This window comes from Notechis scutatus, chromosome 3 (genome assembly GCF_049901735.1).
Source record: "Notechis scutatus isolate UNSWTSFEM ecotype Mainland chromosome 3, rNotScu1.2, whole genome shotgun sequence".
NCBI lineage: Eukaryota > Metazoa > Chordata > Lepidosauria > Squamata > Elapidae > Notechis > Notechis scutatus.
The window spans coordinates 144,009,034-144,021,643 of record NC_142011.1 but is presented as its reverse complement, the minus strand read 5'-3'; the positions used below and the strand labels follow the sequence as shown (position 1 = coordinate 144,021,643).

The following is a 12,610-nucleotide window of genomic DNA, read 5'->3' as shown; positions in this document are numbered from 1 at the left end:
CAAAATGAATTGAATTGAACGTTCCCTTCTTAATGAACACAAGATTGACAATTGCTTTTTATTATAAATGTGTTAATAAAGCAAAACCGCATACCTTCTACATGAACTTGCAGTGTTGTGTAACTATCAAGAGCTATATGCAGGATTCTATTAATAAGAAATGTCATGTGGAAAGCTGTAAGTCAGCCATGTTTAAAGAAACAAAATACTATGACATAGCACCTTATATTTTCAAATGAGATCATCTAGTGTATTCGACACAGAGAAATTATAACACAATTAGCTATCTGATTGAAAGTGCATATACACTTCAGGAATATTTTTTTTCTGGATTGGAGGACTCATGGAAAGTTTGTATTATTTAAATGTTACAAAAGGTATATTCTATGGCTTCCTATTCATTTTGCAGTGTTTCTAGCATGGTAAGATGGCACCCTTACACTGAAGGCAGACAAGGGATTGTCATTTGGAGGCAGACAAGGGACAGTACTGGGGTTCAGAAAAATTGGAAAAAATAGTCCAGTGGATTGGAAACCTTCCACAGATAAATATTCTGCCCACAGAAGGAAAATGTGAAATCATAGAAATCATACCCAAAAAATCCATAAAAGGGATGTAGGTAGACAGTGACAAACAAATGTTATAGGCGATCCTCAATTTATCCTACAACTAGGACTGGAAACTGGCAAAAATGTCACAAATTGTGGTCACATATTCATAGGATGCTGCAACTGGTCCTAAATGTGAGTAGATTGCTAAGTGCCTAAAATGTAGTAGTAAGACCGCAGGGAGGAGTGTGATATTTTACAATAGCTGGAAGTGCTTTATGGACCATAAGGCACACTATCTGAAGCCATTGTAACTTATAACAATCATTAAATGATCCGCCATAAATTTGAGGACTACTGTACCTGTATTAACTTCAAGAGCAATCTAATTTCACTGAAGAGAAAACTATTCAGGTAGTCCTCAACTTATGACTACAGTTGAGCCCAAAATGTATTTTGCTGAGAAATTTGTTAAGTGAGTTTTGCCTCATTTTATGACTTTTATCGCCACATTTGTTAAGCGAATCACCGCAGTTAAATTAGTAACATGGTTGTTAAGTGAGTCTGGGTTCCTCATTGACTTTGCTCGTCAGAAGGTCACAAAAGGGAATCACATGACTCCAAGACACTGCAACTGCCATAAATGTGAGTCAGTTGTCAAACATCCAAATGTAAATCAGATGACCACGGAGGTGCTGTAACATCCATAAATGTGAAAATATGGCCGTAAATAACTTTTTTCACTGCCGTTATAACCTTGAATGTTTACTAAATGAACTGTTGTATGGCGAGGACCACTTGTAACTGACTGATATATCTTCTGAAACAGTGGCCACCAACCAGTGGGCCAGGGACCACTGGTGGTCCATGAGAAAATTTTGGTGGTCCACAGAGAAATGTCACCCCCAAAGCAATTAATCCAGGCTGTGCAGGAACACAAGGCTGCACCGCCCATATGGCCCGTGAGAACAGAAAAAAAATCTTGCGTTACTTGCATTGCAAACAACACGAGGTAGTGAGCGGAGGGGGGGGGAACTTGCCCTATGCGACCCACACGCCTGGCACGGCCACTGAACTGCTTCTTTCCACTTTTTTCTTCTTCTGCTTTTGGCTGCAGGCAAGGAAAGCAGCAAAAGTCTTTTTTTCTCTCCCTCAAACTCCACCAGAAATGAGTCTTTGGGACCCTGCAAGGCATTCTGCTCCAAGAGGCTGCGCCGGCGCGCTAAGTCTCACAAAGACTCATTTCTGGCAGAGTTTGGGGGAGAGAAAGAAAGACTTCTGCTGCTTCTCTTGCATGAAGCCAAAAGTCTCTCTCTCTCCCCCCACCCCGAGAACGGAGCTAGAGATATTAAAGAACGATCGATTGGCAGGAAAATGGGGTGGGGAATTTTCCTGCAGACTTTTGGGGGGATTTTCCCAAGGTCTCTGGTCCGCGGGATTTAAAATTATGAGTTTGGTTGTGCCTGAGGTCCAAAAGGTTGGCAACCCCTGCTCTAAAAAGAGTAACACAAAAAAGCGTCCAGTGGATTTCATAAGATGAGACAGCCTTAAAATGTATGGCTTGGTGGCGGTCCTTTGCCATGCTTAGCTGCTCCTGGAAAATTAAGCAGTATTGGAAGTGGTTAGCTCCTGGATAGGAGACCACTAAGAAATACCTTGTAGTACCGAAAAGTGAAAAATAAAACTGTTTCAATTCTGTGCCTCCTCCCTGTGCCCCAAACCCATGTATGTGTCCATGACGTTATCACAAATCAAGCCTTATTCAAAAGAGACTGCACTGAAATAATAATATCTGTACTTAATGATAAAAAATTATAGCAAATCATCAGTATAATTAGAATGCTCTAATGGAAAATGGAATGTATTTCCATTGATTCCAGTGTTCATGGGTGTCATTTTTAATGTGGCATCATTAAAATGTTATTTCACTTTTTAATACACTGAAGTATTAACATTAAAATAACCAACCCTCCTTCCAAAGCAATGCACCCCATAGAGGCAGTATGGAAGCCTGACAAGAGTTTCCTCTTTAAACACAGTTAACCACCTGATTATCTGAAAGACTGCCTATGTTAATAGGAACATGTTTGGGATCTAAAGTCAATAGAAGAGATCTTCTTAGTGATCAGCCAATTCCAGAAGCTTATTTGTCAGGCATGAAGGACAGAGTAACTTCCTACACTGATCCCAAGTTTACATATTTTACTCTCTTGAGAACAGGTGTTCTTTAAACATACCCAAACCACCCACTGAGGCTATGGAAGTCTTATCGCAATGCAATGATACCACTAAGGCAGTGGTCCATAACTTCTAGATCAGAACTTCTGGAGTGGAGGTAGAAGTACCAGGATGAGCCTTAAGGATGAGAACAGGAGCATTTCACATCCTAGAGGCCTATGGCCATTTTTATATTATCATTTTTATCTGAATTGGAAAAAAAGCAGTGACAAATCATTCCTTCATCCTTGCCAAGCAATTTGCATAGTTTCAGGAGGCTGTGATTCAGAAGTAGAAAAGATCTTGAAAATTATTTTGCAGGGCAAGCTGTGGAAGGTCAAAAGGCTGCTCTTAACTTTTGTGGCGGTTGTTACACTAGCTGGAGTGCAGATGCAAATTGGGTGGAGCCAAACGTCTCATACACACACAGGTAGAAATACAGGTAGTCCTCGACTTATAAGCAATTGCTTAGGGACCATTTGAAGTTACAACGGTACAGAAAAAAGTTACTTATGACCAGTTTTCACACTTACAACTCTTGTAGCAACCCCATGGTCATGTGATCATAATTCAGGGACAACTGGAATGTATTTATGACAGCTGCAATGTCCCAGGATCATGTGATTACCATCTGTAACCTTCCCAGCTGGTTTCCGGCAAGCAAAGTCAATGGGGGAACCCAGATTTCCTTAATGACTGCATGATTCACTTAACAACTGTGGCAAAAAGTTTGCAAAACGGGATGCAACCACCACCCGCTGGATGATCTTTTTAAATATATTTTCATGGAGAACATGCAGGATTATTTATTTTTAAGTCTATTTAAAAATGTGTTCTGTTCTTGTATTTCCTGTAGCCACTTTTTATGGTTTTAATTAATCTGAAGTAAAGACGGGAATGAATTAGGATTAGAGGACATTCTAATTACCACCCCCCACGCACACTGCTTTAGAATTCTTTTGACTGAAAGGAAGAGAACATACCGTATTTTAAAGCATAGTTCGACAATTTGGCACTTTCCAGATATTAACATGGGTACATCCTCGATGTAGGAAATGACCAGGCTGAGCCCGAGGGAGAAGTCAAACGCATGATCAGTCATGAGTCCCTTTGGGCTCACAAGAGATCTGAATCGCTTGAATTCCTTCTATTCTTATCTCCTGCTAATTTTCCTTGATCTGTTAGTAGTTCAGATTCTTGTAGAGAGCTTAAACTTGTAATAAATCTTTATACCCATGTGAACTGTCTGGATCTCTTTCTTTTCCTGGCGCTTGACACTTACCAATGAACACAGTGAGAAACTGCATTTCATTTTGAAGCAATGGAAAGTTTCAGGGAATACAGTGTTTATTGGATTTCTAGTTCCTTGGAAGGAAATTATTAAAATTATGCCTCTATAATATGAAGTTTATTTACTTGTTATGCAGAGTGAATACACAGATCCCTGCTCTTACCAATATTCTTGGTCAGCATAAGCACCATGGAGTGCAGCCTAAGCCAACATTTCGGCCTCCACTTTCCAGTAGAGCCTCAGACTGCTTTACGTTCTAACGTTGCAAAAGAATGAGTAGTTCCATACAGTTGATTCTTTGGAGTTGTTTAGCCAAGATTTTCTCATTTTTTCCTGGGGCTCATATAACATAAATTAGGACTACCAATTCTCCCTCTGTAAGTTTTTAAAGGGCATTGTTCAGACTGTCTATTCCAAGGGCCAGCAAACTACAACCTGTGGACCAAATCCAGCCCACCTGTTATTATACAGCCCACAAGCTAAGAATGGATGGACAGATTGGCAGGTTGGAGCCTCAGCTGAGCTTCCAGGACAGGATTAGGCCGGGATGAATCCTAGGCCACAGCAGTAGTCTATCTACAGCCTCCTTGCTGGAGAGCTGGTGCTATCTAATGCCTGCCAGACTGTCTGGCCTGCAGTCCTGCCAGCCGCGCACAAAGAGGCAAGAAAGGGCAGGATCTGGCCCTTTACAAAAAAAAAAAGGTTGCCAACTTTTGTTCTACACTAATAGTAGAACCCACAAAAATCTTGAATTCTAAAACAAAAAAACCCACAAAAATTGAGATGAACTTTTGGCTATGGTTCAAACTAGCTCCCCAAACCACAACAGCTTGGCATTTTAGATATATTAACATCACAAAATTCACATCATGAACCCTCCCTCTCAGTGTCTGCCCCCCCCTTCCCTTTGCTCTCTAACTCATCCATACACTGGCAAAGTGTTAATGCTTCGCTCAGATTCACTGTCAGTTTCCAATTCAGGTAGCTTCAAATTTCAGCCTTCAACTGAGTTGAGTGATGGTATTAAGATTTGGAGATATTTGTGGTGGGGGTAGACAGGAATATACTTTTTTCACATTTCAGCAAGTGTGGTACTGCAGAAATAACAAGTCAATCTACTTGTAAAGAAATAGTTGATCATACACCTGTCTGTGTAAGAATGTATTTGCTCCACACTAAGGACATCCCTTCGGCCCATGATAGCAAACCTGTGGCACGCAGAGCCATTTATGCTGGCACGCGAGCTGCAGGCAAACTTACCTCTTTGCGCATGCCCACGCCTCACAGCTGATTTTTTTCCCCGTTGGTTTGAGGCCTTTTTCGGCCTCCCAGAGGCTTGGAAAAAGCCTCTGCAGGGCTTCTCAGGCCAAATTATAGGCCCATTTTGTCACTTCCTGTAATACCAGAAGTGATGAAACGGGCCTATAATTCGGCCTGAGAAGCCTTGCAGAGGCTTTTTCCAAGCCTCTGGGAGGCCGAAAAGGCCTCAAACCAGCCAAAAAATCAGCTGTGAAGTGCAGTGCAGGCAAGGGGGTGGGGATTGTGTGGGCATGCGCAGGGGGCGTGGGGTGCATTGCATTCTGGGTGCTGGCACGCGAGTATGGGCGTGCCGGCATGCTCGCAATTTTTGGCACAGGAGCCACCACTGCCTTAGGCTTTTAACTATACAGTCTTCATTTGAGGGGAAACTATGGATTTAACTGAATAACAGAGTTGGAAGGGAACTTTGAGATCTAATCCAACCGCAGGAAACCCTATATCAGTTCAGACTAATAATTGTACAATCTCTTCTTAAAAATCTCCAGTGTGGTTCCACTGATTAATTGTTCTGTCTACATTACTATTAGTAGACTATCATTCCTCTTTAGATGAATTAGTACCAGTACAGTGGTGGCAATATGGTCACCATCTGTAGCAACCCTGCATTTAATGCCATTTCAGAGTTGTTTGCAGATTTCTGGGACTGAGACATTTTGTGCTCTGGTATTCCAGATTTAGATACATTCCATAACCCTTCCTCCCACAGTGGGAACTACTTTTATAGATGCAGCCTAGCTGTCAAAGGCTCTTTTCTAAGGGAACAGAAATTCCACCTGAGCTATAAACAGTGTTTGAAGCAAGGGAATGCTTTTTTATTTATTGAAAAACACTAACTGCTGTTGCCTATCTCTTCTGAGAAAGGAAGTGAAGGATATAATTATCCTAAATAAATAAGTAAGAGTAGATTAACAATTAACATTCGAAGTTTTCTATTTTGAAGTCTCTCTTAGGGCAATTGCACGGATTTATAAATATACGTTATGTTTCTTCTAGCAGGCCTGCCCTAGGTTTTATGCCTCTAATCTGGAATTATTTTAAAATTTGCTTTCATTAAAAATAGAAAGTACAATATTTAGACACATTATTTTCTATCAAGGTGCCTACATTCCAGTTAACATGTGTATCTAATCCAACATGTGCTTATAACCCTTTCCTTTAAATGTTAATATTGCCCTGTCATTAGTTAAGAGTGCTGGATTCAGAAAAAAAGGAACTGATTAGCAGAAAATACTGTGCAAGTTTCAATGAACCTGTGATGCGCATCTCTTGTGGCCACGGATAGCATCACAGCAGCCTTCCAAATGCTGACACCCTCCAGATGTGAAGTGCAGTGCCACCCCCACCTTCCAAACTTCTAACCAGCATAGTTTCCATGGGAGTTGCACCCATCACATTCTTATTTATAACTTCCCTTGGAAAGCCTGCTCCGAGGCCGTCTCCCAAACAACGACCGAGTATAACAACAGCTTCAATTGCACAAAGCAGCAGATTTCTCCTTCTCCTTTGTGGCACTTTTAATCTGACATTGCCTAGGAATGGGGAGGCGGCCAGCAGGTCCTACGGGGACCTCACAGAGCAAGAAGACAGAGACTGGAAGGAAGGGCGGCAAACTTCTTCCCCTCCTTTCAAGAAGCCACGGCGATTTCCCCAGCACCTGCTCTCCCTGACGAGGCCTTGGCCTTAAGGGGCTTACCAATTCAGACCCTTCGGCCTTTGGCCTAAGAGGCTTCCTCTCCCCTCCGGTTCCATTCAGTGTCCTAGCAAAGCCGCCGCCGCCGCTGGGAAACCTGTCACGCACACGCCTCCCGCTCGGTACATTTCCACACACCCCACCTCCCCGTGCTTTTCTTCCCCTCCCTCTGCCTCCGCCGCCGCCGCCACCCTCTCTTCGCGCTCTCCAGCTGGACTTGGCTTTATTTGGAGCTGCCGGGAAGTCCCCGTGCTGCAACAACCCCCCACGCCCCCCAACCCCCGTTTTGGGCTTTTTTTTTTTGTGAGTGACACCGCTTCCTACTGAGGAGGGGAGGTGGTGGTGGGGAAGCGCCTACAGATTTTCGCGGCGTGGAGAGAGGAGAAAGACGCGCCGCGTCTCATCAAAACAGGTAAGGCAAAGAGCAGGCGGCGGCTGGAGAGAGGTGGCGGGACGACGGGCGAAGCTGAACGAGTTTTTTGGGCAGGGCGGGGGGGGGAAGGATATGCGTTTTGGCCAGGCAGTAGATGTAAGAGGGAGGCTTGGCAACGGGCCACAACTGTGCAGAGGGGGCCTTTCCTGGCGAGGCGAGCTGTGTGTGTGTGTGTGTGTAAGAGGGAGAGAGAGAGTGAGTGTGTGTGAGTGAGAGTGAGAGAGATAGAGAGAGAGAGTGTGTGTGTGGGCGGAGGTCCCCTTTCCAGAATGGGATTTAGGGGAGTGGGGGGTGAAAAATTGGTGCGGGTTGCACCATGGCACCAATGCGGCATAGCGACCGCTGGGTGACATGCTGAACTGGCAGCCAATACCTTCAGGGAAGGTATTTTTCACCTTGATGGGGTGTCATCTCCTTTACGTGGGCGGCATCGCGAGAAGCCCCCTGCTTCTATACCCTGGGTGCAAACCGATCGCCCCCTCCTCTGGGTCATCAGGAAAAAGAAAGGAGGCCTAATCGCTTTGTTATGATTAGTGGTTTCATGAGCAATTCTTCTTTTTTTAATGCATGTTTCCAGATGAGGCAGCCTGAGCTGCATGTGTGTCTCCATATATACATTTTGTATGACTGCCACCTGCCTATTCCTGCTTCTGTGATCTCTCTCATTTTAAGAACAACAGCCTAAGATTTTTGGTATGCTATGAATCATTCCAAAAGGGTGCATATAAAAAAAAAGCCCTTGGGATTCAGAGTCATAAAATTGAGGGGATGCTTCCATGGAATTTAGCCAAATGTGGGTAAGTGTCAAATGTTTAGAAAGTAGCTCATTCCAGAATGAAAAAGCAGCCCAGTCCTATGAGTATACAGTATACTGAGATGTAAAACTAGGTTAGCAATTTGCAATGACAATTATTTCCAAATAAGGATAAAACTAGTTTGCATCTGGACTGTGTGCTGTATTTGAGATCTAATATAATAAAACAGTACCATTCTGTGCTTCAGTAATTTTAATAGACTATCCAGAATTATTTCAATTTCCAAAGATAAAAAGTGGTATTGTGCCATTATTAAGAAAAGTGCATAGGTGTATCTGTGAAGCCACCAGGAATTGCACTTGCCTCAAAACTGCTTTATCTCTCTTACTAGTATGCAGAACAAAATCATTATTTTTTTTTCAATGAAATTATCAGTGTAGGTTCCTTAGGGTTCTCTGAGCTTGGCTGTTTGCTTGCAAAATATCATCATCATCATCTGCATGGTTTTATTAAAACCTAATTCTTCTCTGCACAGGTAATCCTCGACTTAGAATAGTTCATTTAGTGACAGTTCAAAGCTAGAACGGCATTGAAAAATGTGACTTATGACAGTTTTTCACAGTTATGGCCTTTGCAGCATCCCCATAATCATATGATCAAAATTCAGATGCTTGGCAGCTGGTTCATATTTATGATTGTTGCTGAGTACCAAGGTCATGTGATCCCTTTTGTGACCTGACAAGCAAAGTCAATGGGCAAGTCAGGTTTATTTAATTTAATTAATTTAATTTATATTGCTACCTATTTGCCCATGGTGACTTACACAATGTAAAACCATATTTAAAACAAAAAAATAAAAAACAATAAAAACTAACAAAAAGAATCAAATAAATTAGTAAAGTACAATAAGAACAAAATTTGAGAAAACATAGAACAAAATAAAAAAACAAACACCAACTCCCCCCCCCTGCCCCGATGACAACAGCTCACACTAGCCATTTGATGGGCTCCATCCCTCTCTGGGTTCCCCAGGCCTGCTGGCAAAACTTCAGTGCCTTTCAGAAGAGTGCTAGAGTGGGGGCCATTCTAATCTCTGGGGGAATGATATTCCAGAGAGAGAGGGAGCCACCACAGAGAAGGCCCTTCTTCTGAGTCCCATCAGATGTATCTCCCTCGGGTGGGACCCGCAACATTCCCTGCCTCCTCGCTCTAATGGGTCAGGAAGATGTGACTGGCAAGAGATGTTTCCTCAGATAAGCCGGACCCAAGCCACAAAGGGCTTTAAAAGTGACAACCAGCACCTTGAATTGCACTTGGAAGCAAATCAGCAACCAATGCAGCTCCTGCAGGAGAGGTGACACATATGCACACAGGGGTCTGCACAAAACCATGAGGGCTGCTGCATTTTGCGCTAACTGGAGCTTCCAGATGCTCTTCAAGGGCAGCCCCATGTAGAGCGCGTTGCAATAATCAAGATGGGATTTAATACCAGGGTTACTCATTTATGAACTGCAGTGATTCACTTAACAACTGTGGCAAGAAAGATCGTAAAATGGGGCAAAACTTAACAAATGTCTCACTTAACAGCAGAAATGTTGGGCTCAACTGTGGGTCGTAAGTCTCAATTGCTATGGTTAACCAAACACCTCTGCTATATTGTGAAACATAGAAAGCTTTTTTTATTTAAAATTCTGGCCATTGACAAGTAGCTTACATAACTCTGTGTGTGTGTGTGTGTGTGTGTGTGTGTGTGTGTGTGTGTGTGTGTGTGTATTCAGGGCACAGAAGACTGAATCATTCTTCCTTCTCCTTTGATTTTCCTTCCCTGCAAACATTAAGAAAGTGTGAAGTAGGGAGCATTTAAGGAAAATGTTTTAGTCTGCTTGTATGTAGGATGAAAAGGCTATACAATGAATTGCAGAATTATTTGCTGTTCCTTTGAAGCTAATCATCTTAAGATGCTTGAAATATATCTTATTTTTCATCAGAAAATTTGTCTGGTTGAAACATGGAAATATGAACAATGCATATTTTTAAACAATAATGTTTATCCTATTTTTTCCGTTCATGATTTGAAATAATTATGATTTAATTATGACTTGGAATAAGTACTGGTAAAAAGTTTTTCTATTAACTTTCAACATAGTCTTGCGCATACCCGATAGCCGACGAAAGCTCCCCGAAGGCAGAGTCCCCAGCTGCTACAGGGCGAGGCGTGGCTGCCCGTGTCCCCTCACCATTAGGCAGTCTCTTTCGGGCGATGGAAGTTCCCCAAGTGCAGTCACCAGCCACTTCGATCGGCCGGTAGAAGCAGCCTCGGGGCGAGCGCACAGACACACACACACACACACTCCCCTCGCCGCGAGGCCGCTTCTATTGGCCGACGAAAGCTCCCTTGAAGGCAGAGTCCCCAGCCGCTTCGGGGCGTAGCATGGCTGCCCGTGTCCCCTCACCTTTAGGCAGTCTCTTTCGGGCGATGGAAGCTCCCCAAGTGCAGTCACCAGCCACTTCGATCGGTCAGTAGAAGCGGCCTCGCGGCAAGGGGAGTGTGTGTGTGCGCTCGCCCCGAGGCCGCTTCTACCGGCCGATCAAAGTGGCTGGTGACTGCACTTGGGGAGCTTCCATTGCCCGAAAGAGACTGCCCAAAAGCGAGGGGACACGGGCAGCCACGCCTCGCCCTGTAGCAGCTGGGGACTCTGCCTTCGGGGAGCTTTCGTCGGCTATCGGGTATTCTAGCCTAGTCTACCTGCAGGGTACTCCTAAAGGCAAGTTTTCTCCCCATGCCCCCTGCCCTTCCCCCCCATTTCTCTTCACCATGTGTAGTTCTAACGAACGATGTGAGAAATGGGGAAACACATGATTTAATTAGGCCTAAATTTTGGGGGCAGGGCTTAATTTTACCTCATGCCTAGAAATCATGCTGGGCCTTCCTGTTGGTAGAGGCTGTATTGTTGGAGAAACACGGTATTGATGGGGATACTTAAAGAGGGGTTACTTAAATGTTACATTTTATTGGCTGCGTGGAAAAAATAAAACAAATTAAAAAAATAAGCATCTGTGCATGATAATTAAAAAAGGCAGCACTAAATGTTATATGGATAATTAGAAAAATTTCCTTGGTAACTTTAAATCAGCCATTTTTTTCAAAAATACTCTGGTTGTTACAGCATCAAAAGATATGTGAAAAAATCTTTCCTTCCTTCCTTCTTTCCTTCCTTCCTTCTTTCCTTCCTTCCTTCCTTCCTTCCTTCCTTCCTTCCCTCCCTCCCTCCCTCCCTCCCTCCCTCCCTCCCTTCCTTCCTTCCTTCCTTCCCTCCCTCCCTCCCTTCCTTCCTTCCTTCCTTCCTTCCTTTGGTATTCTAAAGCCGGAATGTCCAGATTAAGGCTTTTTAATAGGAAGAAACTCCCATCCCATTAAAATTGTGAGATATATTATAAGCCTACCCTATTTGTTTCTTGCTACTGTTGTGAGGAGTGATTCAGTTACAAGAAAACACTTTCTCAATGAGTTGAATATACAGATGTCTTGTGGACTTGAAAAAGCCTTATGGACTTTAGGCATTATTTTAAAAATATTCTTGGGTTTCTAGCATTTGATGAAATTATAAGTAAAGGTTAAAATGGTTATTGGGGGAAATGGATTTGCGTAACAACTACTGCATTCACTTAATGATCATTGTAAAGTTTAATGGCTTTCAAGATGGCTGCGCACATGGATGCTGCGGCTAACTGCTCCTTCTTTCTTAAATACTAAAGAATGATGATTACTTACCTCGACTTACGACTGCAACCATTTATTACCATAATTCCAGTCTCAATTCCTGTTGTTAAATCAGGATTTACCTATAAGGTAAATAATATCTAATACCTTTTACAGATAAAAAGAACACCTTTGAGGTGTCTCCAGCTTTCAGTGCATATCTGGGGACACTTCCTTCTACTTTTCATTGAAAACAAATTGTAAAAAGTGAAATCACAAGAAAAGGAAATGCAGACATTACGGGTAGTGATAATTACCTTATTTACAATAGTTATTAGTTAAATTGTTGGGAGATCACACAAACCTTGTTGCATTCACGAGGTGGTTAACACTGTAATGTGATTTTAAAAACAGTTTAATCGAGGTGAAAACTTCAGTTGTGGAGTTTAGCTAAGGCTGGATATTTTCTCCATATGTTCTACTTCTAAGATGCTAACTGAAGTGAAATGTTAATTTAAAAAGAAAAAAGATGCAATGTGGCAAAATTTATTCCACTTCCATGTGCAGGGCTGGCTGTAATGATGGTTACTGGTTTTGAAATGGTGGGCATGGGTGGGTGATTTAGCCCCACCCCTTTTTTACATGTGTACAATGCA

General features: G+C 42.8%; 1 protein-coding gene across 7 annotated transcripts in view; it reads left to right on the top strand.

Moving 5' to 3' along the window:
- Window positions 1-7,271: 7,271 nt before the first annotated feature.
- Window positions 7,272-12,610, top strand: part of CAP2 (cyclase associated actin cytoskeleton regulatory protein 2) — a 34,303-nt gene continuing 28,964 nt past the window's right edge. For 3 of the 7 annotated variants that reach the window (XM_087961341.1, XM_087961339.1, XM_087961336.1), the window contains exon 1: window positions 7,272-7,478. The gene's annotated coding sequence lies outside the window, so the exon portion shown is untranslated. Of the gene's footprint in view, window positions 7,479-7,657; window positions 7,884-12,232; window positions 12,258-12,610 lie in introns of those variants that run through there. The other 4 variants (XM_087961342.1, XM_087961340.1, XM_087961337.1 and 1 more) reach the window with 4 other exon arrangements.